At 40.8% G+C, this 25,560-nt stretch overlaps 1 protein-coding gene across 3 annotated transcripts in view; it reads right to left on the bottom strand.

Moving 5' to 3' along the window:
* Positions 1 to 23,641, bottom strand: part of LOC101732217 (granulocyte-macrophage colony-stimulating factor receptor subunit alpha) — a 52,580-nt gene extending 28,939 nt beyond the window's left edge. Inside the window, exon 1 of one of the 3 annotated variants that reach the window (XM_018091799.2) lies at positions 23,532 to 23,641. The gene's annotated coding sequence lies outside the window, so the exon portion shown is untranslated. Of the gene's footprint in view, positions 1 to 19,203; positions 19,328 to 21,441; positions 21,632 to 23,531 lie in introns of those variants that run through there. The other 2 variants (XM_031896699.1, XM_031896700.1) reach the window with 2 other exon arrangements.
* Between the last annotated feature and the right edge of the window lie 1,919 nt (positions 23,642 to 25,560).

Raw genomic sequence — 25,560 nt, 5'->3', positions numbered from 1 at the left:
ACCAAACCATCCCCTCTAGGCAGCACAAGGCAACAGCAAGACAATACAATTAAAGAGGAACCCACATAAGGTGCATACCCCTGACTCATGTGTCCAAAATGAGGCATCTTTGATATACAACTATTAATTAAAATAATTATTTAGAGAGCAGATATAAAGAGCACCAAGAATGATTGGAACCAAATAAAGTACCTTTCTCAGGACATGGGGTCCATGGGGTGACATTTCTGTAGTAGTTACAAAATGCCATACACTGTGTTATTATCACTTTAAAGTAGGCAGACTGAATAATGCTTACAATTCAATTCCCTCTTATCCTCCTCTTCCTTCCTCCTTTTGTCACAGTCTTTCACTATTCCTAAAAATACTTTCTCACCCAAGTAGCACCGCCCCATCTTCTTACTAGAGTATAATTGTGTGTATTGTAGATGTAAATATATAATAAGCATAAAATAGTGTTTACAAAATTGTTCTTGTATTGATGCATTGATAGCATGTTGTGCTGGTGTCTGGTGTCTGGTGCCAGCTTGAAACCCATGATATTATTAGGGGGAAATTGTGAGCTGCATTGTGAGTAATAATTTTCATCCACTTTGCATTCCACACTTAGTACTGCATTTCTAAACAATACCCTGTTGTGTAATTGTGAAACAGCTGTGCCAGCTAAATAGTATAACAAGAACAGCGGCTGTAATTTACACAATATTACATGGACCCTTTCCAACTTCTGCTATTATTACAATTACTGTGCTTCTAGTGCCTCATTTATGTAACCTGGGGCAATGTTTAAAAATCAGATGCAAAAGCCCCTGTTTCTGCACTTTGTGTGTTGCCCCATATTTTGCCCCCTGCTTTCCAGAATGAAAGCAGGGGTCAAAATAGGGGGCAACACACATGGGTGTGGTGGATAGGTGGAACTAGGATGATCCCTAATGACAAGATAGGAAGTGTCAGGCTCTGTGGGCCCCTCTACATACTCATGGATGGGTCATAAGCCCATAGAGTTGGCAAATGAGCGTTTCATTTTGTTATGACATGTCACTCGCAAGTGCCTCACACTAATCTGTCACATGATCACAAGTTTGGCATTTCACCGACTTTATTGTATTATTCAGCAGTATACCCTATTCTGAGAAACAGATATACTAGTAATGATAGTGAACTATTCTCTGTTTTAACCCAGAGAGCAGATTTTGAAAAGCAGACAGACAGCAAATCAAATCTTGGATCCTGGCCATCTCTGGGCCTTTTTCCAAGGCAGCTTATTTATCTATGTATTACTCTGTAAGAGAAAATATTTTTGCCTTAGTACTGGTATTCTTAAAGAGACAAATGTTTTATTTCCAACCTTAATAAATGCCTTATGCATGACATCTGCCTTAGGCCTGATACCATAATAATACATTATTTGTCTTAAAATGGATGGTATACCAGTTGTGGACAACTGTTTGGTCCTTGCCTTTTTGGATTAAAGCTTCTCTGGGTCTTTTCAAAATTGTGTTTTCAATAAAGACCCAGGACCATTATTCATTTCCACATAAAAAAGTATTAAGGGTTTGAGAAGCATGCTTGTCAATATTCTCTAGAGAGTGAGAAAATTAGTGAGAATTTGCCCTTAGTTATAGTAATAGTTTTATATATAATAGTTATAGTACTTATTGGACTTAGATTGACATAACTTTCAGCTGATTGTTTCCTATACAAATTGGTCTTATACCTACCAATATGGAGAAAATCGCCCAACACATAGTAGCGTATGTTTCACCATAGTGTTTTTTATTGCAGGTAAAGCTATAAGCTAATTTGTGTGCTCTGTGGTTGATATTTTCTCCATATTTGTACAAGGCCCGGGGCCTGCAGCCTGTTGAGAAACCACTTACACTAAAATGAAAAAGACAGCCTGCTCCTGTTCTCAATCCTATCATCCTGTACATGCTCCCTGTATTCTGTAAAACAACTGTCAAATTGTTAATTAGAAATAAAACAGGTTATTTGTAAGGTCAGATTCCAAAAGTCCTTCTTTAACATAATATATCTTGTGTTTTGCAGTATGGAAGTATACAAGCTCTGTATGTCAATGTTTGCTAGCAACAAAGTCCCTTTTAATCTGAGTAATTTTTCCAATCTACACAGAAAATTATTGGTACCTTAAAGCACATATGAATACCAGTTACAACAGGCTAAAAACTCTATCTATAATCTGTGCCAGGGGATCTAAAACTGACCCTGACTTCATAATAGGGCACAAAGACCTGAACTTCCCCCATGAATGCAGTGCTGCTTGCACATAGGTGCCCCTCCTTTCACCCCACCCATTCCCCAATTTCTTGTCATTTAGACATGCAAGTTATTGAGCACTGGCAGATATAGAGTGCCCTGTGCTTAAAACTTGCCCTATGAGGACAACACTGTATTGTGCCCACCAGTTCTGTGCTCTGCACTTCTCTCCAGTGTAGTGGTGAGTGAATCTGCCCCGTTTCACTTCGGTGAAAAATGTAAGAAACAAAAGGAAAATTCGCAAAAAGGTGGAAAATCCGTGAAACGTGTTTGTCTCCCGCGTCTTTGTTTTTTCTCCTCGTTTTTTTTAGTTACGCGCATCTTTTTTTGCCCCATTTAACTCAACCACAACTTTTTTTTAAGTGTGCCAAATTTTTGCTGAAGTCTTTTTTCTCCCTCCTTTACCACATTCTTTCAACTTCCTTTCTATCCAATCATCCCCTTGTGTTGCCCACATGAGCCCTCTCTGCCCCTCATTTCTACCAGGAGAGCTGGAGAAATGTTTTATCAAACAATATTGTTTACAATTTGTTGTTGCTGGGATTTAAAGTCCAGTAACAAATTTAAAGTCCAGTGACAAATGAGTAAGCTCTGGTTGAGCAACAATATTTAGTTTTCCATGGGCCAGGATACATATAGGGTGGGTCTCCATGATTCTGCTTAATAATGCCAAATTGCTTTCTGCAGCAGAAAAATGTAATTACAAAGAGGTACACTAATGTTTCTATACAGAATTTGGGGTTGTGAAGCTGGTCATCTGAGAAAAAAGTTATGGAACATTTATAAACAAGGTACCCTGGTGCACAGGAAAATGAATGAACAAAATCTTTGTAATGGAAAATGCTTTATATACACCTTTAACAAGTGACTGCATTTAATATTAATGCCATAATGCTTATGATATCCCTGATTTATCCTTGTTTCCTATCCTTTCATTTAAGAGGAGTCAACATCTTTTAGGATTCTGTTTCCTTTTGTTTCTCTTCTTAGCCATAATATGATGATTTTATTTGTCTTGTGAACACTAGAAAAAGAATTAGAAAATACATTTGTCATAATGTAAGGAGGCAAATAATGCCTAAGCCCTGTGGTCCACCCTTGTTATTATTACATACTGTAGCAATTAATACTGTGTATATATGTATATATAACTAGTATATAAGTTGAAAGTACCAGAAAAACTGGATTCACGTGATGCAGAGGTGAAACACAATTAAGTATTGAAACTCTGGAATGTAGTATAAGGGACCATAGTGTATTTTGAAGGACTACTGAAAGTATCCAAAGACCTGGAAGATTCTGTTGCAGAGGTGGAACTTCACCAAACTCTGGCATTTAAATCAAAATTTGCAATAATTCAAACTGTTTAATGAGATTGAAAAACAGTGTGAAATATTGTGTAGTTTTAGAAAGGGGAATCCCTGAGCTAGTCGGGGATTAGTTTCAACTACACAAGTACCTCCAAGCTCCGCAAACTGATTTAAAGAAAATACAAAAGCTGGTGCCTGAGAACTCTGCATCAGTATGTCAGGTTCAGAAATTGGGTGGTTTTCTGTGTAACAGACTGAGTGGGGAGGGAGCAGGGAGGGGAGGCAAGATAGTGGTACAGGGGACACAGATGGAGGAATGTTTTATGAACTATGAGTTAATTATGGTTTCATTGGGGTCTGATATATGACATATACATTTTTTATTTTACTGTTTTGAATTAATATATGATGATGTTTTATACCATGTATAAACGTCATGTATATACCATGTATTATTAGTTATGCCCAACAGTGTAACTATACAGTGCTGCCCCATGCCATAAAATCTTCAGAGGGGCCTGGTGGCCACAGTCAACCCAGTGTGATCCATTACCCCACCCCTGCCCACTTGTGTCCCCTGCTAAGTCACAGGTAGGTGAAGAGCTGGGGATGGGGGATTTCTATTCTATTTCTATTCTTTAGAAACAGACCCCGCGGTCCAGGGTCCCCTGTTCCCTGGGCGGATGGTCCATGGGCGATCATGGGGTCTGCTTCTCTATAGTTACGCTACTGGTCAGGATCATATGTAATACTGTATATCGTAGACAATTCCACTGCTTTATAGGGCATTGAAGTGTGGCATAAACTGAAGGCAATAAGCTTTGGCCTTTTTGTGATCTTCCCATTAACCCTTGTGATCATTCAGTAGAAGTACAATTGGCATCAGTTTCCTTGGAAGGCAAATCAGTACTGGGGATTATAAGGCTCATAAACTACTGGTCTGTGAGCGTGGGAACATATCTAAAGTGCATGTAGGAGATTAAAAAAAGACTCCAGATTCCAGTAGCTGATACTTTCCTCCACTATTTATGATACTAAGCTACAAGAAATAGCTCACAGCATGTGATAGCACTGCCTGCACAGTGTCCCCTGGCAAAATGATTAAGGAGAAGAGCACACCTACTTCAGTTTCTGTGATATCTTGTTGTTTTTCTGGTTTAACCAGTTATGTGTTTATTACTTTTAATCATTCTTCCATTGCCATATATATTATCTTCCGGAGTTAAGAAGTACTTTTGCCCCCTAAAATAAAATACTTATTTCTTTCTATCTGAGAGTTAACAATTATCTATAAATTAAATGAAATGTAATCATATTCAACAGATGGTTGAGGCAAACTTTTTCATATCTTTGATTGCAAGCTCCACCAGGGCAGGGACTGATGTGAATGATGAACAATCCCGATAAGATGCCATGGAAATGTGTCAGCACTATATAATTAACAGATGATAATATCTAAAATTACTTTTCAATATAAGGTTTACTGAGACAGCAATAAGAATCTCTGAGCAATGCTAACCATTGCAGCATGTTCCCATCTAAGCTGACGTTTTAGACTCTGAACCATGAAAATGCAAAATTCAGACCTGCATGAGTTGCTCTCTAGCACCAAAATGTTACTCTTGTACAATGCATTTGTTGCTAAATTAGCAGGTATTTTTAAACAAGCTATAAACAGTGATTTGATAATGCATTCCTTTTTAAAGGGATTTCACCACTGTTGCTCATCTACGAATTCTAGCATACTTTAATGTACTAATAAAGGTCAAAGCTTGCTGGGAACCGTAGTCCAGCATAATCAGGACTGTATACCTTAATGTGCTTATAGGACACCAAAGATTTAATTCTCCTACTGACTCAGGAAGTACCAGGTGTGGCCTATGCCCTAGGGTGGGATGCGTTCCCACATGCCCAGGGTAGTGTGAGTTCCTATCTTAAGTGATATCAGGGGTGGGAGCAAATGGGTATGAATATGCTGGGGAGCCTAGAGCATAAGGCCCCAGTAAGCTGCTTTGTGCCCTAAGGGAGTGAAAGCCTAAATGAAGTAGGGAAAAGGAACCCTAGTCAATGAAGAGTAGACAGTAAATAGTAGTTCCTGCCATAGCACACTCCTAGGGGGTGTGAGTTAGGCAAGTAGGCTGTTATGTGCCCACCAGTGCTTTATTCTGCACTTCTGCTTTTGGGGTGAAGGCAGATCCCAGACACAAGTGCTTTTCCAAAAAGAGCTAAGGGTTGCTTTTGACTATGAAGATTTTCTTTCATAAAGGTCATAGCATATCTAGTATAAGTAAATATAGAGCAACTGGACTTGCTGAGTAATCATTGTAGATGTTTCACTACTCATCCGAGCAGCTTCTTCAGTCCAACTATACAGTTGCTTATACTAGATAAGAGGTGCTTTTTGCTTTTGACCCTATAAAGTGTTTGTAAACAGCAATCTTGTTGGTGAATTCTCTTGCATCTGTAATTACATTTTTTAGCTAATATTTGTTTTCCTGCAATTCATACCCTTTGATGACCCAGTGCATAATGAGGGAATATTATGGTAACTATTACCCAGGTTTTTTTTTGCACATTTGGAATATGTTCTAGGTTGGTACAGATCCCTAGATCCAGTGCAGCATTTTTGATTGGATCCTTAATCTGTGACTTGAACTTGCCATGGGTTTTAAACCATGCTTAACATACAGCCATACCTTCCTCTCTTATATTCCCTTTGTCCCTTTGGTAAAAGCTATAGCCCTCAATATTTACTGCTCAGTCATGCGTGCCATTCAGCCTTTTTCAACAATACCAGTAATATAATATTTCTCATCCAGTGATGTTACTTTCAGTTCCCCCTTTTTATCAGACACATTTCTTGTATTTGTAAGCATTTATTTATTACTGGCACCAGCTTTTCACCTATTATGCCCAGAACCTGGTGCAATTTACCTTTATAGAATTACCCACTGCTCACTCCTTCCAATGACATAATATTTCCCATCCAGTGCCACTACTTTGAGTTTTCCATTTTTACCAGCCAAGCTTTGTGTGTGTGTAAACATATAGTACAATTAATACTGGTACCAGCTTGTAAATTATTTAAATATGATAATGATTAAATCCTCCTTAAATGATATGCCCAGATCCTCACGTAACCTACGTTTCACAGAATTACTCACTGCTCACTCCTCCCTAAACCAATTTCTTAGCCAGGGATTAATAAGCTACCTTTCTCCAACGTACCACTTGGTATGGCTAAATATCTCTATTAGTGATGAGCAACATTTTTCGCCAGGCATGAATTCACGGTGAATTTCCTCATTCCGGATTTTTTCACAAAGCAGATGCAAAAATACACTGAAAAAAAATGTCTTGCGCATGAAAATGTGTTTTGCTAATTTTTCACCATTTCGCAATTTTTTTCACAGTTTCGTAATTTTTAAATGGGACAGATTTGCTCATCACTAATCTCTATCTTTTCCAAAACTGAACAGATATCTTTAAAGTTAATTCCAGGCTATAATCAACATTTTAGGTTCCAGAGAATTAATTTAATTTCAAATGCAAATGGAGTGTGCAAAGGGAGAAATTCTCTTAAACTTTAAGTTTGGCACCCTCCTTATATATATGCAAGTACATGTAAGCAACTCCAATCAGCATTTGATTAATTGCTGTGATTAACACAATTTTTAATTTTATATATATATCAATCAACTTACAGATTCCACCACCTACCGGAAACTTGAGAGAGACCCCACCTGGTCCTTTAAGAAAACGATTGCAATCTGCTAATACTGTATCTATATGTCTCCTTGATCTCTTTTCTACTGTCTGGGTGGTGTTTTGCAAGTGTTAATTGGTGTATCTATATGTTTATCTCTGCTTCTTTCTTATAGATTATGATTAGCAACTTTGTTCTGTAACTGCTAATATTGTCTTTTTTTTCTCTTTACTATTTGTATTTTTTTCTCTTTACTATTTATCACATGGGTTTGTATCATTTGACAGCTGAGAGTTACCCCTATGGTGTGCTAGTTGCAGTTCAGCAATACTATGGATGCGGGCTCTATGTATTATATATATATTTCTTGTTTTATTTTACTATATTGCACTACTTTCCTATCCCCCAGTATGTAATTTCCTTATACCATGTATATATTGCATTGTACATAAGTGTGTTGATACCTTTTGTTCGTTTTTGTGTATTCACATATGTTAATTAGCTGTATTTAGTTCTTTCACACATTGTCTTTGAGAAAGGCTGCGGAGGCAGCTGAAACGTTAGATGCTCATTCAATAAACACCTTTTGCTTCACCTAAGACCTGTGAGTGCGGGACATTTCCATTTGCTATTTTTCCTATACCCTTTGGGACTGCACCCAGGCATTATGATGCTATGACGTGAGTGCCTGTTTACAAGCTGAATATATATATATAAATTAGAGATGTAGCGAACCTCACAAAAAAAGTTTGCGAACAGGTTCGCAAACTTTCGCCAAAAAGTGCGAACGTTCGCGAACTTTGCGAACCCCATAGACTTCAATGGTAAGGCGAACTTTAAAACCCAGAAAAGCCATTTCTGGCCAGAAAACTGATTTTAAAGTTGATTAAAGGGTGCTACGACCTGGACAGTGGCATGCCGGAGGGGGATCAAGGGCAAAAATGTCTCTCAAAAATACGTTGTTGACACAGCGTTGCGTTTTGTGCTGTAAAGGGCACAAATCACACTACATTCCTAAACTTGTGTAATAAACTGCTTTAAAACGTCCGGCATCTACATGCCAATCAAGTCGTGTAAAGGTTACGGCCGGTTCACACGCAAAGACAAAACGCTGCATTTACTGCGAAAAACGAAAAAAAAACGCAAAAAGCTTTAATGATACCGTCAAGTGAGCGAATAATAGTTTTTACTAGTTGCTTGTCACCTCCAGGACGTTCGTCCTGTCGGTGGGAATATTTCTGTAGTGGTGTGTTTAGCAGTCAACGTGCTTGTGCGCACGTGCACGGTCAGCCAGAGGTAATTCAATGTACAGTGACGTGAACCAAAAAACACTGATTCTGCAGTGTGGGCCCAGTTTTGTCCTACTTTATTGATCACCTGTGGTGACCATAAAAGATACGATTTTGCCGCTGTTGCAGAACCCTGAAAAATCAGGAATGTGTACATTCCTGAAAAATTATGTTTTTTTTGTCGCAGCCACTGAAGCACAGAGGAGAGGACAGAAAAAATATGTTAGATAAATGTTGAAAAAGTTTGTTTTTTGTTGTCGCAGCCACTGAAGCCCAGAGGACAGAAAAAATATGTTAGATAAAGGGTATCACAACAATTCCCATGGCAGAACCTTTAAAAAAACTAAGATAGCGTGCCAAGCACAGAAGACAGAAAAACTCAGGATTTACCTGTCCAAAAAGTTTGGCTTAAAATGAAACCAGTAGGATTTGCACCCTAGTTTGTACGGTGGTGGAGGAGGACGCTAAAGGACAGCTGTGAGTGGTGTCAAGCGGCGTGCAGAGAAGGACAGCTGCATGGGCAGTCAGAACAAGTCTTCCGGCGTGCAGTAACCCTCTGAGATCCATGCCTCAAACCAGTAGGATTTGCACCCTAGTTTGTACGGTGGCGGAGGAGGACGCAAAAGGACAGCTGTGTGTGGTGTCAAGCGGCGTGCAGAGAAGGACAGCTGCATGGGCAGTCAGAAAAAGTCTTCCAGCATGCAGTAACCCTCCGAGATCCATGCCTCATTCATTTTAATAAAGGTCAGGTAATCCCCACTTTTGTGACCTAGGCGAGTTCTCTACTCAGTTACAATCCCTCCTGCTGCACTGAAGGTCCTTTCTGAGAGGACACTTGAGGCGGGGCAAGACAACAGGTTTATGGCAAATTGTGACAGCTCTGGCCACAGATCAAGCCTGCGCACCCAGTAGTCCAGGGGTTCATCGCTCCTCAGAGTGTCAATATCTGCAGTTAATGCCAGGTAGTCCGCTACCTGCCGGTCGAGGCGTTCTCTGAGGGTGGATCCAGAAGGGTTCTGGCGCTGCCTTGGACTGAAAAAACTTTGCATGTCTGACGTTACAGAGTGGCCAAAGTGCATTGTCCTTGCAGGTGTGCTCGTGGGAGGATTACCGGCACCTCTGCCCCTGGAATGTGGAGTGACATCACCCTTAAAAGCATTGTACAACATGTTTTGCAGGCTGGTTTGGAAATGCAGCATCCTTTCGGACTTGTGGTACGTTGGTAACATTTCTGCCACTTTATGCTTGTAACGAGGGTCTAGTAGCATTGCCACCCAGTACAGGTCCTTCTCCTTAAGCCTCTTGATACGGGGGTCCTTCAACAGGCATGACAGCATGAAAGACCCCATTCTCACAAGGTTGGATGCAGAGGTATCCATCTCCCCTTCCTCGTTATCAAGGACTACGTCCTCATCCACCACGGTCTCCTCCCCCCAGCCACGTACAAGACCAGGGCTCCCCAAAAGGTGACCACAAGCCCCCCGGGAAGCCTGCTCCTGTTGGTCTTCCGCCTCCACAAAGCCACCTTCCTCCTCTGACTCCACTTCTGACACCTCTCCCTGCGTTGCAGCAGGTGCCTGGGATCGTTCTGGTGATTCCGCCCAGAAATCATGCTCTTCATGCTCCTGGTCACGCTGGTCTACAGCGTCATCTGTCACTCGTTGCACGGCACGCTCCAGAAAAAAAACAAAGGGTATTAGTCTCTGATGGTGCCTTCGGTGCGACTAACCATATTTGTGACCTCGTCAAAAGGGCGCATCAGCCTGCAGGCGTCGCGCATAAGCACCCAGTAACGGGGGAAAAAAATCCCCAGCTCTGCAGATCCAGTCCTACCACCCAGTTCAAATAGGTATTCATTGATGGCTCTTTGTTGTTGCAGCAGACGTTCAAACATCGTTAGCGTTGAATTCCAGCGAGTCTGGCTGTCGCAAATTAAACGCCTGACTGGCAAGCTGTGTAGGAACGCCTGAAATGGCCAGACACCTTCCTGGACTGCCTGAGAATGTCCTGCAATCCTGGGTACTTCGAGACAAACTGTTGGACTATCAAATTTAGAACATGTGCCATGCAGGGCACATGTGTTAAATTGCCCAGTCTCAGTGCTGCCAACATATTGCTTCCGTTGTCACACACCACTTTTCCGATTTTCAGTTGGTGTGGGGTCAGCCACCGATGAGTGCAGAGATGACAGGAGTGCAGATCCGGTATGGTTTCTGCTTTCCAGGCACGTCATGCCCAAGACAGCATGACAACGGCGTACCTGGCACGTCGAATAGCCTATGGGGAGCTGGGGGTGCACAGGTGTGGAGGAGGACACAGCAGCAGAGGAGGAAGAAGCCGAGGAAGAAACCAAGTTAGAAGACGACTTAGAAGACGAGTTAGAGAGCAAAGGAGGAGTAGAGGTGGTGGCAGACCCGCATGCAACCCGTGGCGGTGACACCAACTCCACTGTTGTTGAACCACGCATGCCCTGCTTCTCAGCCATCACCAGGTTCACCCAGTGGGCAGTGTAGGTGACATACCTGCCCTGACCATGCTTGGAGGACCATGTGTCAGTAGTCATATGGACCTTTGCCCCAACACTAAATGACAGAGATGCGGTGACTTGGCTCTGCACATGCTGGTACAGGTGTGGTATTCCCTTCTGTGAAAAAAAATTGCGGCTGGGTACCTTCCACTGCGGTGTCCCAATTGCTACAAATTGGTGGAAAGCCTCAGAGTCCACCAGCTGGTATGGTAAAAGCTGGCGGGCTAAGAGTGCAGACAATCCAGCTGTCAGACGCCGGGCAAGGGGATGACTCGGAGGCATTGGTTTCTTACGCTCAAACATGGCCCTCACAGAAACTTGGCTGGGGGCAGATGAGCAGGAACTGGTGGTCAAGGTGGAAGACGGAGTGGAGGGTGGTTGAGACGGGTCAAGGACAGCAGAGGTAGAGCAGTAAGATGCTGGAGCAGAAGGATGGTGGCTTAGAGTTTGGCTGCTGCCTTTGAGGTGATGCTCCCATAGTACTTTGTGTTTGGCGTTCATGTGCCTTCGCATAGCAGTTGTACCTAAGTGGGTGTTGGGCTTCCCAAGACTCAGTTTCTGACTGCACTCATTGCAAATTACAGCGCTTTTGTCAGAGGCACACACATTAAAAAAATGCCACACTGCTGAGCCTTTTGATGTGGGCTTTCTAGCAGTAACAGTAGAAGTTGGCGGGTGCGTTGGCTGGCTGACCACAGGTGCCAATTCATGTTGTTGCCCTACTGTTCCCTGCGAGCTGTCCCTGCTTCTTCTAAGTCTTATTCTCCTCCTGCCTCTCTGACTCTCCGTCTCTCCATCTGAACTATCCTCCTCTTGCTCTCTTCTTCTGGGCACCCACAAAACATCAATCTCCTCATCATCATTCTCCTCAGATGCATCAATTTCTTCTGACAGCTCACAGAAGACAGCAGCAGCGGGGACCTCATCACACTTTATGTCCATCTCTGTTGTGTTGCCTGCCTGAATTATGATATCTGGTGTAACGTCCTCATCTCCTTCATCTTCTTCTGGCAATAATGGTTGCGCATCACTCAGTTCAACAAACTCATGTGAAAACAACTCCTCTGACAGTGAAGAAGGGGCGGCGGTGGTGGAGGAAGTAGTACGTGGGGTGCCCATAGCAGAGGAGGATGAGGATGTTGTGGCAAAGTTAGAAACGGTAGAGGATGGGGTGTGCTGTGTAAGCCAGTCAACTACCTCTTCAGCATTTTTGGAGTTCAGGGTAAGTGCCTTCGGAACACTGGTCGATTTCCTAGGGCCACAGGATATCATAGCAGCACGGCCCCTAGTGCCTCTGCGTGGCGGCCTGCCTTTGCCTGGCATTTTTTTTATTTTTACAAAACAACAACAACTTGGGTGATGTTTCTGGACACGGAACGATTATTGTTATTTAGACAGAATGTGAAAAAGCTCACACAGCTAGGTGGCACTTGGTTGAAAAAGACAGTGGCAACAACAAGGCCTGCAATGGCAAATTATACAGTAGTGGATATAGTATTGCCAGTGGAAAAACGCCACTCAGGTGATGTTTCTGGACACGGAATTTTTATTGTTATTTTTAGACAGAATGTGAAAAAGCTCACACAGCTAGGTGGCACTTGGTTGAAAAAGACAGTGGCAACAACAAGGCCTGCAATGGCAATTGGCTGTTTGGTTTGAACCTCAATAAGTTTCTGACTGCACAGCGAGTTTGGGAGCTGCTAGCGAGTGTTGCATGTAATCTAAAGTGTTGCATGTAGATTAAGTGTATAGTAGGCGTTAAAAACAAAAAAGGCACTTGGGGTTTACTGTGCATGCTGGGAGTGCGGGATGAAAGGAGGAAGTAAGTGCAATTAACTAACTGCTGTGTGACTTGTAAGGGCTACCTGGCTGATTGAGCACATACTAATTAAGGGGGTGGAGTAAATCTGGTAAATTCTCAGCAGACTTTTGGCTGTTTGGTTTGAACCTCAATAAGTTTCTGACTGCACAGCGAGTTTGGGAGCTGCTAGCGAGTGTTGCATTTAATCTAAAGTGTTGCATGTAGATTAAGTGTATAGTAGGTGTTAAAAACAAAAAAGGCGTTTGAAACTTAAAAGGCACTATACAAGGGATTGCACTCGGGAGACTGTAAGTACCCAGTGGCAATATGAGTTGCAGTATGATTGCTGGTGTTACTCAGTGTGCATCTTGCCGCATGTATGTGGTCCTGGAGCAGCAGTTCCATGCAGCATTTACTTGTGAGAGATGCAGGTGGGTTTTCCTCTTGGAATCTGAGGTGCAGAATCTAAGGGGGGAACTGGCAGCACTGAGGGCAGCTGCAAGCATGGGGGAGAACAGGAGGCTCACTGAGCAACCACTGGCAGGGGCCGGTGTAGTGGGGGGTGGCGAAGGGACAGTGGAGGTTAATGAGGGAGACAAATTTGTAACAGTTAAGAGGGGAAGTAGGGGACACAAGGGTAGGGGGGCTGGTTCACAGCTTGTACAAACCAACAGATTTACCGCTTTAGGTGAAGATGCTGGGGAAGACAGCTCTGAGCTAGCATGTATGGAGCGGGCTGACTCTCAGAGCACCCTGGGAGCCGGCACCAGGTGGGGGGAATAGTGCTAGGAAGGAAAGGCAGGCTATAGTTGTAGGGGATTCAATTATTAGAAAGGTGGATAGGGTAATTTGTCGCAAAGACCCTACATGCCGAACTGTGTGTTGCTTGCCTGGTGCTAGGGTTCGGCATGTGGTGGAACGAGTGGACAGATTGTTGGGAGGGGCTGGGGAAGACCCGGCGGTCTTGGTACACATAGGTACCAATGACAAAGTTAGAGGAGGGGGGGGGAGTCCTCAAGAATGATTTTAAAAAGCTAGGTGCGAAGTTGAGGGCGAGGACTTCCAAGGTAATTTTCTCAGAGATATTACCTGTGCCACGAGCAACATTAAGAAGGCAGCGGGAGCTTAGGGAGATTAATGCGTGGCTGAGAGATTGGTGCAGGGAGGAGGGCTTTGGGTTTCTCCAGAACTGGGCTGATTTCTCAATCGGCTACAAGCTCTTTGCCAGGGATGGGCTGCACCTCAATAATGATGGGGCAGCTGCTTTGGGGGAAAAGATGGCTAGAGGGTAGGAGGAGATTTTAAACTAGGAGTGGGGGGGGAGGGTGCAGTGGGAAATTCTGTGGTAGACAGGATAGATGAGGTAGTGGGCATAGTAAGGGAAAATGGGGGAGGAGACTTGCTTCGGGATACTGATAATGGCAGGGAGGCCCATAAGTTGTTTACACGTCATTTTCACGCCGGAACCAGTATTAAATGTATGTTTACCAATGCAAGGAGTCTGACTGGTAAAATGGGAGAGCTGGAGGTACTGGCGTTGGAGCGGAAATATGATGTGATTGGTGTTGCTGAAACTTGGTTGAATGAGTCTCATGACTGGGCTGTTAATATTGGGGGGTATACATTGTTTCGGAGGGACAGGGGCAATAGAAAAGGAGGAGGAGTGTGTCTGTTCATTAAGCAGGAATTAAAAGCAAATATTAAGGAGGAAGTGATGGGGGTAACAGAGGGAGCTGAAGCCTTATGGTTTGAGCTTCTCACAGATAGTAAAGAATCTACCAAACTAATTGTAGGGGTATGCTATAGACCCCCTAATGTAAGCGAAGAGGAGGAGGCCCAGCTCCTGTTGCAAATAGAAAAGGCTGCTAGTTTGGGGCAAGTGATAATAATGGGGGATTTTAATTACCCTGATATTGACTGGGGCAATAGTACTGCCAGGACAGTAAATGGGAACAAGTTTATAAACTTGCTGCATGACAACTTTATGTCACAAGTTGTTGAGGAGCCAACCAGGAACCATGCTATACTAGATCTAGTGATCTCTAATGACCCAGAACGTATAGCAAATGTGCAAGTGGTTGAACCCCTGGGTAATAGTGACCATAATGTTATTTCATTTGATGTTTGGTGCAGGAAACAAATTTACACGGGGGCAACAAAGACACTGAATTTTAGGAAGGCAAATTTTAGCTCCTTAAGGGCAGCGCTTCAGGGCATAGATTGGGGCATTATGTTTTCTGATAAAAACACAGAGCAGAAATGGTTGTCATTTAAAATGATATTAAATCATTACTGTTCTCAATTCATTCCATTAATAAGAAAAAGTAGAAGTGTTAAGAATCACCCTATGTGGCTTAACTCTGAGGTAAAGAAGTTAATAGGGAAAAAAAGGAAAGCTTTTAAGAAATATAAGTCAGAGGGGGCAGTAGATGCGTTTAATGAATATAAACACTATATCAAGTGTTGTAAAACAGCAATCCGGAAGGCAAAGATAGAAAATGAGGAGCGCATCGCGGCCGAGGCCAAGACTAACCCCAAAAAGTTTTTTAAGTATATTAATAGTAAAAAGATGCAGGTTGAGGGTGTGGCCCCATTGAGTTATAATAACAATATGGTTACAGCGGATACAGAAAAGGCAGATGTGCTTAACCAGTTTTTTTCTTCTGTGTATACAGTAGAGGAGCCAGTGGGCCAAGTCCCACCCAATAGCTGCACTGTTGCCTCAGCTCCAACTACACAGTGGTTGGCACAGGATATGGTGCTTAAAGGGTTACACACGATAAATGTAAACAAGGCACCTGGGTCAGATGGAATACACCCTCGGGTACTGAGAGAGCTAGGGGCAGAATTGCAGTGGCCCTTGTTTCTGATATTCTCAGACTCTCTTTCATCAGGTATGGTACCTAGGGATTGGAAGAAGGCGAATGTCATTCCTATATTTAAAAAGGGAGTAAGATCTCAGCCTGGCAATTATAGGCCTGTAAGTTTGACATCCGTGGTGGGCAAGTTATTTGAAGCCTTGTTAAGGGATCACATTCAAAATTATGTAGTGGAGAATGCCATTATGAGCAGTAATCAGCATGGCTTTATGAAGGACAGGTCATGTCAGACCAATTTAATTGCTTTTTATGATGTGGTAAGTAAGAAGCTGGACAGTGGGGATGCAGTACATATAATCTATTTGGATTTTGCCAAAGCATTTGATACCGTTCCCCACAAACGACTGCTTTCTAAGCTAAGGTCTATTGGTCTTAGTGAAGTCGTTTGTACATGGATAGAAAACTGGCTACAGGATCGGGTACAGAGGGTGGTTGTTAATGGCACATTCTCTACTTGGAATAAGGTCCTCAGTGGGGTCCCTCAGGGTTCTGTACTGGGTCCACTTTTGTTTAATTTGTTCATAAATGACTTAGGGGAGGGTATTATGAGTAATGTATCAGTGTTTGCAGATGACACAAAACTCTGCAGACCAGTCAATTCTATCCAGGATGTGACATCCCTGCAGCAGGATCTTGACCAACTGGCAATCTGGGCTGCTAAGTGGCAGATGAGATTTAATGTGGATAAATGTAAGGTCATGCACCTGGGATGTAAAAATATGCAAGCCCCGTATACCCTTAATGGGACTGCACTAGGCAAATCCATAATGGAGAAGGACCTTGGAGTCCTTGTAGATAATAAACTTGGCTGTAGCAAGCAATGCCAGGCAGCAGCTGCAAGGGCAAACAAGGTTTTGAGCTGTATTAAAAGGGGTATAGATTCACGGGAGGAGGGGGTTATACTTCCCCTTTACAGAGCGCTGGTAAGGCCCCATCTAGAATATTCTGTTCAGTTTTGGTCTCCAGTGCTCAAACGGGACATTATTGAGTTAGAGAGGGTCCAGAGAAGGGCAACTAAGCTGGTAAAGGGTATGGAAAGTCTCAGTTATGAAGAAAGACTGGCCAAGTTGGGTCTGTTTACACTGGAGAAGAGGCGCTTAAGAGGTGACATGATAACTATGTATAAATATATAAAGGGATCATATAATAACCTTTCTAATGTTTTATTTACCAGTAGGTCCTTCCAACGGACACGAGGGCACCCACTTCGTTTAGAAGAAGGGAGGTTCCATTTAAACATTTGGAAAGGTTTTTTTACAGTGAGAGCTGTGAAGTTCTGGAATTCCCTCCCCGAATCGTGCTGGCTGATACATTATATAACTTTAAGAAGGGGCTGGATGGATTCTTAGCAAGTGAGGGAATACAGGGTTATGGGAGATAGCTCTTAGTACTAGTTGATCCAGGGACTGGTCCGATTGCCATCTTGGAGTCAGGAAGGAATTTTTTCCCCTCTGCGGGAAATTAGAGAGGCTTCAGACGGGGTTTTTTGCCTTCCTCTGGATCAACTAGTAGTTAGGCAGGTTATATATAGGCATTATGGTTGAACTTGATGGACGTATGTCTTTTTTCAACCCAACTTACTATGTTACTATGTTACAGTAGTGGATGTAGTATTGCCGGTGGAAAAACGTCACTCAGGTGATGTTTCTGGTCACGGAATTATTATTGTTATTTTTAGACAGAATGTGAAAAAGCTCACACAGCTAGGTGGCACTTGGTTGAAAAAGACAGTGGCAAGAACAAGGCCTGCAATGGCAAAGTATACAGTAGTGGATATAGTATTGCCGGTGGAAAAACGTCACTCAGGTGATGTTTCTGGACACGGAATTATTATTGTTATTTTTAGACAGAATGTGAAAAAGCTCACACAGCTAGGTGGCACTTGGTTGAAAAAGACAGTGGCAACAACAAGGCCTGCAATGGCAAAGTATACAGTAGTGGATATAGTATTGACGGTGGAAAAACGTCACTCAGGTGATGTTTCTGAATGTCTAAATAAATATCTAAATATCTATATCTAATATATATATCTAATATCTAATAAGATAAATGAAAAAAAAAAAATAATAAAACAAAAGTGATCTCTGGTTGGTGCTGGTGGTGAACTACTAGGAGCAGCACACCAGTCCCCAACACAGCTAGACTATTAGCACTGGGCTCTATAAATTACTGTAGCAAAGTAAAAAAACACAAATAAAAAAAAATTATGTATTAAATGGTGGTTAGTGCTTAGTGGTTAGTCCAACACACACAGACGGAGCTGCAGTACACAATGAAAAGAACAGAAAATAAAAGCAGTCCTTACAAGGACTATTGGGTTACAGCAGATGATCAGCACAGGACAGCTGCCCACAGCAGCTACATACAGAGCAGTAGAAAGTAGATCACTAGTCAGACTTAGCAAAGCTACCTAAACTCTCCCTCAAATCCCTGCACAACTCTCTCCCTATGTGCTACTACAGAGCAGTAGAAAGTAGATCACTAGTCAGACTCAGCAAAGCTACCTAAACTCTCCCTCAAATCCCTGCACAACTCTCCCCTATGCTATCTCTTCAAACACACACAGGCAGAATGTAAAATGGCTGCTGGGCTTCGGTTTATATATGGAAGGGAGTGGTCCAGGGTTGGGGGGGTGGTCCAGGAGGGAGAGCTGCCTGATTGGCTGCCATGTATCTGCTGACTCTGGGGTGAGAGGTCCAAATTTGGCGCCAGCTAAGGCAAACCCAAATTGCGAACATACGACGAAAGTTCGCGAACTTACGGACTTCCGAACATCTGATGTTCGCGCGAATTAGTTCGCCGGCGAACAGTTCGCTACATCCCTTATATATATGAGTAGAATGTATGAAGTAGTCACTGGATGCCTGGGTGCAGTATAAGAAAAAAGGTGAGGCACACACTTATATGAGTAACAACCTAGGAGCAAATCAGAGAAACAATATACCGTAAATATGTAAAAAAAAAAATGCTGATGCACATCAGGATGAGCGAGGACCGAAACGTCGATCTAAATAAAATAAGTTACTTTTTTTGATTAATTTTTCCTGGTGTGCATCAGCATTTTTTACATATATATATATATATATATATATATATATATATATATATATATATATATATCGCTGTCAGCAAATTAATGACTGCCAGCTAACTAACATTTATATGAAAAGTAATATGCCCAAAAGCTGTATACAGAAGAATCACATCAGAAAAGTTAAAAACAGTTACAGAAAGGATTTACAAACCAAAACCCAGAAAAAGTAGTGAGTAAATAAAGCAAAAAAAGGAAGGACAAGTACAGGGAAAAAAGAGTTAGGAGAAGCATAATACAAGGATGGTAAATATGGTGACTTTACTACCCTTGTATTGTGAAAGGCAAAAAAAACAATAATAAATCAGTTAAACAAACAAGACCTTTTTCAGTTGTCAGATGGTTCAGGAGTTGCTGGTTACATCTTCCTTTTGTAAAAGCAAAATGAATATTGTTTCCATCCAAACTTAATCTGATACTGTGCTAGTCAGTTTAAAAAGAAAAGGTCTGACAGCACCTTCATTTGCAGCCATCGAGTAGCAACGGATAAGAGTAAATAAAATTCAGTTTGCATACTTTGAGACAACGATCTATATGCAAGATAAACAACCGGAAATTTCTCTTACAGATAACAATGACTCGTTTTCACAATTTCCTTTGAGTCAGCATTATAACATTATATTCCTCCAAAAAAAATAAATAAAAGTAAAATAGACCAAGCAGGGGGCAGGGTTCAGTACATTTTTACTTCTGAGAATCATGTGCTGGCTTGTTTGGAATATTTGACTCTATGAATATTTTTTGCACATTCTGCACAAGGCTTTGTTTTCTTGTGCAAGAGGCACAGGGCTATATGTATCAATATATATGTTTATATTATCTTTAGTGCTCTTTTTATAACATGCTATGGTAGATAAGGTTGAAAATAGATACAAGTCAATCATGTTCAAAATTTTAGTTGAGAGGCAGGCATAGAGCAACATTGCCAATCAGTCAATATAAGCAAAAAAGGGTAATACATTTCAGCATGGGCATCAGATTCCAATATGGATAAATAACCTTCAGTAAGGGTCTAGCACCTTCCAGCAATAAACCTGAGAATAATAGCATTAAACACGCAGATCTGATGCACGTTTTGGTTTAGTGAGAGATTCTACATGTATAAAACCACATTGCATTACTGAATAGAATTGAGTTCAGCTGGCTATGTAACTACAACTGCATGCAGCATTTGTTTTGTATGTCTTTGGTTAAAATGTAGTTACTAAGATGATATTGCTTGCAGCTTAGGGCAGAAAAGTCCTTCAGGTTCAATCATTTAGATTTGACGTTAATGTACAAGATGCATTTTATGATTTTTTTTTAGTAAAATGGCTAATCTGGGCTGCTTACTCTATTATAAAATGTGTATGCTTTCTGACTCCCTAGTTCTTTGCATTTGCTTCTGTGCAATCTGCACCTGATGATCTTGCTCACACCTCTGTGTAAAATGTGATGAACTGCACTGCATGCTCAAGCTGAGGCATTACCAGGAATCAGGCAAAATTATGATTACATTCAAGCCAATGCCTTTTTTATGCAAGACAGGACTTTATTAATGTTAGAAGACACCAGCGCTGCCTGGAGTTCCACAGTCTGTTATCCACAAAAACTCCCACATCCTTCTCAATCAACTCATAGTTTTAAACAGTTTAGTATCATTGGCAAAAAAGAGTAAATAAGTACAATGTCAATCTCAAGGGCATATATAAACAAATTAAAAATCAAAGGGCCAAACAGACCCCAGCGGTATTCCACTAACAACACTGGTCAATTTACCATCACTCTTTGTAATCTATCCTTTAGCCTGTTTTCTATCCAACTATAAATATTATGATCAAAGCCAATATTGCTTAGTAATCTGTAATCATCTGTGCAATACTGCATCAATTTCTATGTGTACAGGTATATTTGTTAAGCAGAATTTTAAAGACATTCCATATTCGTTTTTTGTTTAACCCTATAAAAGTCTTTTGCAGTTAAGATGTTGAGATGCTCATATAGTGGTATGACCCTCTATAAACACATGCCTCAGTCTGCCTACCAGCTACAGCAGGAATTTGTCAGCTGCACCACTTTGCCCGGCTGAACAGGGGGCACAGGGATGATTTGGCAGTCTTGAAGGTGTTTCTCCAGGACTTCAATGGTAGGTTGCATTAGCTCAGAGAGCCTCATGCAAATGGGGAAATGCATTTCTTTACGGACATTGTGAGATCAGCTTCCTGCAGATATCATGTGCAGACATGTTTCAGTTTTGGTTCTCCATCTGCTCTCCCTGGCAGGCGTAATTGGAGTACAATTTTTTAAGTAGTCACACCAGCCCCATAAAGCACTGCACTGATAAAATAAACTTATTGCAACATTAAAATAGACAGTTCACTGCCACTTTTTCTCCACCAGCTGCCAGTATTAACTGCTATCAGTAGATCAGACTTTCATCAGAATGGTGTGTACAGACTCTGCTCTTATTGGATTATCATTTTTCTCTACACCCGCCTACCTGAAGAAGTTAACACATACAGTGAAAGCAAAGGCTGTCAGAACAATCAAACAGTAAAGAGTTGGAATTATAAAATAGTTACCTTTATTGCTCAGAGACCTGCAGCAACTTGTTTTCTCGCTTTTTGCAGTTTAATACAGCAACAGATGAGCCTACACAGGCTAACGATTCCCACATAATAAAGAGGAGGTGTGCTGAAAATTCTATCCCACTTGGAAACTCAACTAATATGTATTGAGTTCCTCTTCACAGAAGTCCATGAGGAACCGGGGAATTTATCCCTTCAAAGCAAATTTGTATCTTGCGGTTTCTTGATTCAGTGCCTAACTGCAGAACTGATATATGGATCAGACTTGTGCTTTAAACTTCAGGGAATTGTTAATAGGTAAAGTGGATTCACAAACATAAAAACATGAATGGAAGTTTAAAGACTAAATCATATTTTGACTTTTTTTCTTGCCAGCAGCTCACACCAGCTAATTCATGCAAGTACAGGGCACAAATACACCACAATCAATCACCTTCTTTTAAACATATTTGTAACACATTCTCTTCAATCAATTCTGTATGTAAACACTCCCTTGTGCCTTTTTATAAAAGTGACAACACCAGAACACTGCCTATTTTTATGCCATTATTTTACATAACTCTGGACTTGGCAAAATCCATTGACATCAGTGGAACTATTTTTACAAAAAAATGATTTTATACAGCGAACTGAATGTATAAAAAATCGATTTGGCACTGCTAAGGACAATAGATATAAAGTTGCAGAACAGAATCGTCACTTAAATGGTACTGTAAAAAAAACCTTGTACAGAAAAAACTGTGATAAATAATGCTGGGATTCCCTTGTGTGTAATGTATTGTTTGTGGCAGCATCATCTCTGGAAGTTCATTGAAATCAAAGGATGTTAAAAAATATATAAAATTGAAAACTAGTACAGGTATGGGACCTATTATTCAGAATGCTCAGGACCTGGGTTTTTCTGTATAAGGGATCGTTCCATAATTTGGATCTCCTTAACTTAAGTCTGCTGAAAATCATATAAATATTATATTAACCCAATAGGATTGTTTTGCCACCAATAAGGATTAATTATATATTAGTTGGGATCAATTACAAGGTTCTGTTTTATTATTACAGAGAAAAAGGAAATCATTTTTAAAAATTAGAATTATTTGCTTATAATGGAGTCTATGGGAGATGGCCTTTCCGTAATTCAGAACTTTGTGTATAACGGGTTTCCAGATAAGGGATCCCATTCCTGTAGTATTAATGCAAATTTTTAATTCAAGATTTCCAGCAACACTGTTTTTTACAGAAATTTTTACACAAACAAATTTATATACAGTATATACATTTCTTACTTATTTTATCCAAAAAATAATCCCAGACATTAAAAAGTGTGTGAATTTTTTCACAGCATGCTGCAGCATAAAATTTTGTGTAAATTGAATTTCTATGACAATTCCACACTTTTCTGGGTTTTTTTTTTTACAAATGTCATTAAATGGCACTAAAGGTGGCCAGGCATGCCCAGTAAAGGCTGCCGACAGAATGAGTCATCAGTTTATTGGGCCATGTATGGTGCCCTCCAACAGGCCTACCCAACTAATCTCTGTCTGAAAGTAGTTCGGATGTCGATTGTGCAGGTTTGATTTTCCTATCAGACTGCAATGCACGGAATGCAAACAGTGTTGTATTCATCCATAAAACACAGGTCTTTGCACTCCAGACCTGCGCCTGTCGCTGCTAATGGTGGGACAGGGGGTACAATGTGAAAAAAGTTCCAGCTTTTGCCTGTTTTTTTGCACGTTGTACCCTGCCCTACTAATCTGATGCCATATGAATAGGCTCCATTCTATGCATATTTTGCTTATTGCCATTTTGGCCACTGAGTTCCTCCTCCTATCAAAATATTACAGTGCACTATGAAGGGTAGATTTAGCAAACAAACCAGGTTCGTATGAAACCAAAAACAGATCTCAGTAACCAGTATGTACAGAATATGTTTATCTAATTACATTTGCCTGATAATCATATAAGCTCTAATAAGTTTTAGCACTCAGCTTTGTGCCCTGTCACACATTTCTGTTCCTGTAGATATGATTATGGTATAAAACATGCTAAAACAATAAAACCCAAACAGTTCAGCTTTCTGTACTCACGTTAACAGTCAGAAAAGAGCCCTGCTAGAACTTCTGTTTGGAATCAGAACAGTTCCAACTTTGCTTCCTGCATCTTAGCTTCATAATAAATTCCACTCCTGCAATGGATGATTTTGCCCTCCCATTAAAGAAGCCACATGATTTCCCTGGGTGTGGTGAAATTTTCACTAGAAACTATCTAACCAGTAATACATATTTATTAGTAGGGATGGCTTATTTTACAAAACAACTGGTGAAATGGGACAAACAGTAAAAAAAAAACAACGCTGGCTGGATTTCTTCTCAAGAAACCCTCACTAAAATAAGGATTTAAAGCTTTCTGTTTGCAATTTTATATAAAGTGACTTATCTGTTTAGTTGTAGTCACTCTGGGCTAGAATGAATATGTAATTCTTAATCGTTTATTTAATATAATCTATAATACTTTGTTGGTTGAAACCTAATAAGGTGCATGTACAGTAGTTACCTGGCTGATTCTCTTCACAGTCACAGAGCATTATAGGACTGTTTAGTATTCTCTTCTTTTAGCCTTAGTATCCCAGTACACCAGGGCCAGTGACCCAAAACAGAAACATTGAAAGTATATCATGCAAGTTTTAGTAGAGTCATTAAATCTTCTTCAATTATTAGGGACAAAGACAACACATTTGTGCGTCCGTATCAATTTGTTACCACAATGCAATGTATGGAATAAAAATAAAAAAATACAAAGGGCATTTTCCCATTTCCTGCCTCCCTAAAGCCCTTATTAGTCTCTCAAATTACTTGTTCTGAACTTTAAAATATTAGCACATTAAAAAATGTGATTTTTTTTCTTATTAATTTCATATACTGCTTTTATTAAACTTTCCATAGGTTCTGTGCCCTTTTTAAAAGTGCTTCAACTGAAGCCTTGCATAAAGTGTATGGTCCTCGGAAAACTTTATATATAATAGAAATGTGCATGTCTGTTTATATTGTAGCAAGTTTGTGGTGTATAGTTTGTGGTATATGCTTGAATTTCAGTAGAATGCATGAATATGCTTTACAGCTGGTTATTACAAATCTTGAATTTAGTCAGAGTTTTTATGAATTTTGGAAGAAGTGAGTCATCTAGTGGTCATGGGTTTTATTTTGCTTAATTTGTTACCAATATGATTTTACAGTGGAGTTCAGCAATTATTCCATTCTCTAATCCTGTGTAGGAAATTACCTGATCATTAGATAACCTTGATAGAGGTTTGCAGGAGTTCTGTTTTCTTTAGATTCTTAGATTCCCCTTGGCCATCCCAGTACACAGCCCACAATGGATAAAATTTAATTCTATAGCAGAAGAGTAGATGATCTTAAAAAAAAATCAATGCTGAAGCTTCCTCCTAATAGTTGGCTGGTTGGCTGTATGGACAGCTTACTTACTTAACCAAAAGATCAAATCCCAACATTGTAGTTCAATTTCAAATACTTCTTTTAGTTCAATTGTTGTCCTATAACAGCAATATAATGGGTCATACAAAGTGCTTCACTGCCAAAGTACAACTTCAAAGTGCTGTTTGCATTATATGACCCAACCCCCTGTTGGAATTCTGGAACTACTGCCAGGTTTCAGGTTGGTGATAGCTCCAGGGCTCCCAAGCTTAAATAGTCCCAGTTTCTGCACCATTCATCAGAAGAGACAGGATGAACCTATTGGTAACCATGTGTAAGTGCAGGAGCATGTTCATCACAAGTCCCTCAATAAAAAATGCCATTGTGTCCATTTAGAGCATTTGCACTTTGTGTGTTAATAAATGACCTTGTAGATAGTGATGAGCAAATTTTTTCGGCAGACATGTATTTGTAGCGAATTTCTGTATTTCACCATTGGCAAATAGTTCCGGGAAATTTCAGTGAAAAGTCACGCAGTTTTTGTCAAAGCGGACGTGGTCGCATCAAAAAAAGGCGCGGTCGTGTAAAAAAAGGGCGCTGGTCGCGTCAAAAAAAGGCGACAAAAAAATAGACGCATTTCGCAAATTTTCTTGCCGTTTTGCGAATTTTATAGGGAAGTGAAACG

The sequence above is a fragment of the Xenopus tropicalis genome, chromosome 2, assembly GCF_000004195.4.
Source record: "Xenopus tropicalis strain Nigerian chromosome 2, UCB_Xtro_10.0, whole genome shotgun sequence".
Classification (NCBI taxonomy): domain Eukaryota; kingdom Metazoa; phylum Chordata; class Amphibia; order Anura; family Pipidae; genus Xenopus; species Xenopus tropicalis.
The sequence above is the reverse complement of the archived record's forward strand: the minus strand, read 5'-3'. Positions and strand labels throughout refer to the sequence as shown.